Source organism: Hemitrygon akajei, chromosome 19 (genome assembly GCF_048418815.1).
Source record: "Hemitrygon akajei chromosome 19, sHemAka1.3, whole genome shotgun sequence".
Classification (NCBI taxonomy): Eukaryota; Metazoa; Chordata; class Chondrichthyes; order Myliobatiformes; family Dasyatidae; genus Hemitrygon; species Hemitrygon akajei.
In genome coordinates, this window is record NC_133142.1 from 1,335,942 (window position 1) to 1,341,941 (window position 6,000).

The 6,000-nt window shown below is 51.6% G+C and overlaps 1 protein-coding gene across 1 annotated transcript in view; it reads right to left on the reverse strand.

Annotated features, from left to right (window-relative positions):
* Positions 1–3,287, reverse strand: part of LOC140741687 (G-protein coupled receptor 22-like) — a 43,304-nt gene extending 40,017 nt beyond the window's left edge. The window contains 1 exon segment of the mRNA XM_073071965.1: positions 3,000–3,287. The gene's annotated coding sequence lies outside the window, so the exon portion shown is untranslated.
* Positions 3,288–6,000: the final 2,713 nt, after the last annotated feature.

A 6,000-nucleotide genomic window follows, 5' to 3' on the forward strand; every position in this document is an offset into this window, starting at 1 on the left:
GTGGAGTGGGGAGTGAGGGGGGTGAATGGTGAGTTAGTATCACCACTAACTGCCCCTCCAGGGGACAAATAGCTCCACATTCACACACTGGGAGAAAGGCAGTTCCCAGTGCAGGGGTTAAGGAACAGGTCAGATGGAGTTTGTTGGGAGAGAACCGGAATCGGGTGGGTGGAGCGGAAGTGGCTTTAGTTCAGAGAGCTGTCACCTTCAGCTGGTACAGACAGTTTGACACATAGCCTTGTACAAACCTGGTGCGCGCACACACACACACACACACACACACACACACACACACACACACACACACACACACACACACACACACACACACACACACACACACACACACACACACCCTCTTTACGGCCCTCCCACATTCACACAGACATACACACCCTCTGTAACACCCCCCACACAGGCACCTTCTGTACGACCCTCTCACATACACACCCTCTGTAAACCCCCCTCTATACGCGCGCGCACACACACACTCACACAAATTCTGTTCTGTACGGCCCTCCCACATTCACACAGATATACACACCCTCTGTAACACCCCCCACACAGGCACCTTCTGTACGACCCTCTCACATACACACCCTCTGTAACCCCCCCCCCCCACACACACAGTTTCTGTTCTGTATGGTCTTCCCACATACACACAGCCCCACACACACTGCCATCCCTCTCTCACAGCACACACTCCTGCACAGAGACATAGGCACAGCAACAGAGGTTGTAATGACCACTTTCCCTGTTCTGTCTCAGCCCGTTGCTCTACATCAAACACCCTCATCCTGATTTCATTAACATCCAGAAACCTTCTAACCTTTGCCCGACGGGATGACATTCCCACCCACCTACTCACCGTCTCCTCATCTCTGTCTTGGACAGCCCAGCCTTGGTTCTGAACCTGTGATGTTTGGTTTTAGGCAGACCATCAGGGAAACATTCACCAGGGATTTGTACAGCACAGAATCAGGCCGTCCTGATTTAACATTTACCAGGATGCTGCCCGGATTAGAGAGCATGTCTAATGAGCAAAGGCTGAGTGAGCTCGGGCTTTTCTCTTTGCAGTGGAGGAGGATGAGAGGTGACTCGATAGAGGTGTACAGGAGGATAAGAGGCACATATCGAGTGGACAGCCAGAGACATTTCCCAGGGCAGAAATGGCCAATACAAAGGTGACAAAATGTTAAAGTGATTGGAAGAAAGTAGAGGGGGATGTCAGTGGTAAGTTCTTTACGTAGAGTGGTGGGTGTGTGGAACATTCTACCAGGGCAGATACATTAGGGACAGTTAAAAAAAAAACTCTTAGTTAGATGTGGATGATAGAAACATCAGAATCAGGTTTAATATTACCGGCATAGGTCATGACATTTCTTGCTTTTGCAGCAGCAGTATATTACAACACATAATAAAAACTGTGAATTACACTCTATTAAATTCATTTATTTATATTAAATAGTTAAATTAAACAAGTAGTGCAAATAAAAGTAGTGAAGTAGTGTTCATGGGTTCAATGTCCATTCAGAAATTGGATGGCAGAAGGGAAGAAGCTGTTCCTGAATCATTGAGTGTGTGCCTTCAGGCATCTGTACCTTCTCCTTGATGGTAACAATGAAAAGCGGGCATGTCTTGGGAGATGGGGTCCTTAGTGATGGATGTCACCTTTTGGAGGGTTATAACCATATAACAATCACAGCACGGAAACAGGCCATTCCGGCCCTCCTAGTCCGTGCCGAACTCTTAATCTCACCTAGTCCCACCTACCCGCACTCAGCCCATAACCCTCCACTCCTTTCCTGTCCATATACCTATCCAATTTTACCTTAAATGACACAACTGAACTGGCCTCTACTACTTCTACAGGAAGCTCATTCCACACAGGATGTGTTATGTGGAAGGGAAGGATTCGATCGATCTTGGAGTAGGTTAAAAGGTCAGCATAACATTGTGGGTTGGAGGGCCTGTACTGTTCTATGTCCTGCAAGATTACTTGAGTGAAATCACTGCTCATTGGTCGATGGAGTTAGACACATTCAGTCCACATTGACATCCCAACCTCCCAGCATTTCCCTGCACCCATCCCCTTCCTTCGGCAGGGAGACTAGACAGTCCCACCATATTCCAGGGCTACAGAAATGAAGCAGAAAACTACAACTGCTACAGAAGGAAAATCTTCACCTTGCTCACCTGGGCGTGATTCAGGTAGACACCTCCCAAACACAAACACATTTCAATCTCTCTCAGTTTAACACACACTATTATTCACCAGACTAAAACCAACTGGGTACACACTGCAACAAAGACTTCACAAACTCCCTGACTGGCTGGGAAACGTTTGCAAGGGGATGAAGGGGACATGGAAGGCGCTTTTGAAGTGCAGCCCTTCCCTGACCTAGGGATGTCTGTGAAATCAATTCCCATTGCAAAACTAGAAAAGGCAGAACTCCCTCACCACCCCTTTGAGTGCATGATAATCCCTCAGTACAACAGCAAACACCCTACTTCATCTACCCCTCCCACGGTGTGACTCTCCCTCAGTACCACCCCTCCCACAGTGTGACCCTCCCTCAGTACCGACCATCACACAGCACGACGCCCCCTCAGTACTGCCCCTCCCACGGCGCGGCTCTTCAGTAATGCCCCGCAGCCTGCGCCGTTGCCTCAACACAAGTTACTCGCATCGTGCGGCGCTCCCTCAGCGAGGGAATTCGTTGTCCTTCGACCCACTAGAGCGGATTCAACAGGGAAGCGGGATAGGGGAGACTGGATGGGCTGGCACGGCATCGACGGGCCGAGTAATCTCGTTTTGCGCTGTAGGAGGCTGCGGATTCCTGGGAAAGGGCGGCCCGGCCGGTTCTAGGTCGTTTCTCCCACCTCCCATCCACAACCGTCCCCCTTCCCCACCGGCGCTGCCTTGCTGTGACGCCGAGCCCCGGCCGTGGCAGCGCACGGGTCTCGTTCAAATCATCCCCACCACCTCCGGCACTCACCGCAGTCCAGCCGGTCGGTTCCGCAGACCTGCCGCCTCCCGCCCGCTGCAGCTGGAGGCTGGACCCGACCGCCGGCCGCAACAGCGCGGTGGAGGCGGAGCGGTCCCGGGGGATAAAGCACTTTCCTCGGCGTTGTTACCGCACAGCCACCGCCACTCTGTGCCAGTGTGGGAAAGAGAGACCGAGTGTGTGTGAGAGGGGAGGACGGGGAAAAACTGTGTGTGGCAAGGGGAGAACACTGAGTATGTGGGAGGGGAGGGCGGCGGGTGTGTGTGTGTGGGGGAGAGAGAGGAGAGAAGGAAGATACGGTGTGTTGTGGGAGGGTGGCTATGTGTGCATGAGAAAGAGACAGTGAGTGTGGGGGAGGGAAGGGAGTTTATGTGAGTGAGCGTGTGTAAGGAGAGGGAGGGAAGACACACTGTGTGCAAGTGGGAGGAAGTACTGGGGTCACTCTTATAATACACAATACACCTCAGACTGGGACTCACACCCACAATACACCCAGTACTGGGACACACACCCACAATACACCCCGTACTGGGACCCCCATCCACAATACACCCCGTACTAGGACCCCCCCACCCACAATACACCCCGTACTGGGACCCCCCCCCCACCCACAATACACCCCGTACTGGGGCACACACCCACAATACATCCCGTACTGGGACCCCCCCACCCACAATACACCCCGTACTGGGACCCCCCCCCACCCACAATACACCCTGTACTGGGACCCCCCCCCCACCCACAATACATCCCGTACTGGGACCCCCTCACCCACAATACACCCTGTACTGGGACCCCCACTCACAATACACCCCGTACTGGGACCCCCCACCCACAATACACCTCAGACTGGGACCCCCACCCACAATACACCCTGTTCTGGGACCCCCCACCCACAATACACCTCAGACTGGGACCCCCCACCCACAATACACCCTGTACTGGGACCCCCCCCACCCACAATACACCTCAGACTGGGACCCCCACCCACAATACACCCTGTACTGGAACCCCCCCCACCCACAATACACCTCAGACTGGGACCCCCCACCCACAATACACCCTGTACTGGGACCCCCCACCCACAATACACCCTGTACTGGGAACCCCCCACCCACAATACACCTCAGACTGGGACCCCCACCCACAATACACCCTGTACTGGGACACACCCACAATACACCCTGCACTGGGACCCCCCCACCCACAATGGACCCTGCACTGGGACCCCCACCCACAATACACCCTGTACTGGGACCCCCCCACCCACAATACACCTCAGACTGGGACCCCCCACCCACAATACACCCTGTACTGGGACCCCCCACCCACAATACATCCCATTCTGAGACACACACTCACCCCAACTAGGGTCCCTTGTCCTAATTCTGCTGCTAAGTGTTATGGTCCTATCTTGTTAGAGGATGTGTCATCCTCTGGGACTCTCCCAGATCCCAGAGATTTACCGAAATCTCAGCCACATCTTCCTTCAACAGTTGGTTTGGACCATAGGATGTAGGAGCAGAATTAGGCCTTTTGGCCTATCGAGTCTGCTCTACCATTCTCCTTCCTTCTCCCTGTAACCTGGCACCCTTACTAATCAAGGCCGTATCAACCTCTGCTTTAAATATGCTCTGCTTGGGTATATAACATTCTGCTATGTAGTGAGTCCCTGCAGGCAGTTGGTCACCACATCTTCTGCACGGCCTTCCTTGGTCCCTCCCGAACCTTCTGCGGTGTCACTCAGCTGACCTGGTCTCCTTTCCCATGACTTTCCATTTCCTGTTTGTGACCTGTGTGTATGTCTGTGTGCAGCTTTGGGACCTTCCCAAAACTTCGTGGCCATCTGGACCCCTGCTTCAAGTGAGATTTCCCACTGACTCCTTGCCAATTCTATGAGGCTGAATTTTCAGCTGGGTAGAGAAATGCTAATAGCTTCAGCTGCTTCTGGGCTCAATGTACACGATCCATATTCAGATTCATAGGACATTAGAGCAGAATCAGGCCATTCAGCCCATCGAGTCTGATCTGCCATTCCATCATGGCTGGTTTGTTATTCCTCTCAACCCCATTCTCCTGCCTTCTCCCAATAATCTTTGACACCCTGACTAATCAAGAATCTATTAACTTCTGCTTTAAATATACCCAATGATTTGGCCTCCACAGCTGTCTGTGGCAATGAAATCTCCAGGTTCACCACCCTCTAGCTAATGAAATTCCTCCATATCTCTGTTCTAAATGGACACCCCTCTATTCTGAGGTTGTGCCCTCTGGTCTTAGATTCCCCCACTGTAGGAAATATCCTCTCCACGTCCACTTTGTGAAATGTACCTCTTTCTAAACCATTTAATAGGTTAAGATTCAGATTTATCACAGGTACATCGAAACATATGTGTTGTTTCTGTTAACGACCGGCACATGGGTATTAGATGATAGAAAAGTGGAGGGCTGGGTGGGAAGGAAGGGTTAGACTCTTGGAGTAGGTGAAAAGGTCAGCACAACATTGTCCTGTTTTATGTTTTGTAATTTAAAGATGTGCTGGGTTAGCCTGAACGTTACAGCCCCAACACAACACAGCATGCCCACAACATTCAGCACAATAGCAAAACAAATCCCTTTCCTCCCTCCCATCCACAGATATTCTGCTACCTCTGGGACTCCAGCTTCCAGTCGACATGTAGACTTACAGACATTGAGCCTCCAACTTCCCCAGTGGACTCATAGACCCAGGCTTTGGCTACTGGGATATGAATTCCAGACTTCTGGACTTCTGATCAACCTCCAGGATTCGAAGTTTGGTATTGTCCCCAAACTACAGGCCTTGAACTCTGTGTGGACCTGGACATTTCCATCTCCGTAGGTCTGTGAAGAATTATTTCAAAAGGGCACATCAGCAATTTTTTCTCAATTATTCTACTGGTCTCTGCCCAGCAAGGACCTTCTCTATTCCACTGATCCCTGCCCAGAGAGAGACCTTCTCTATTCCACTGAT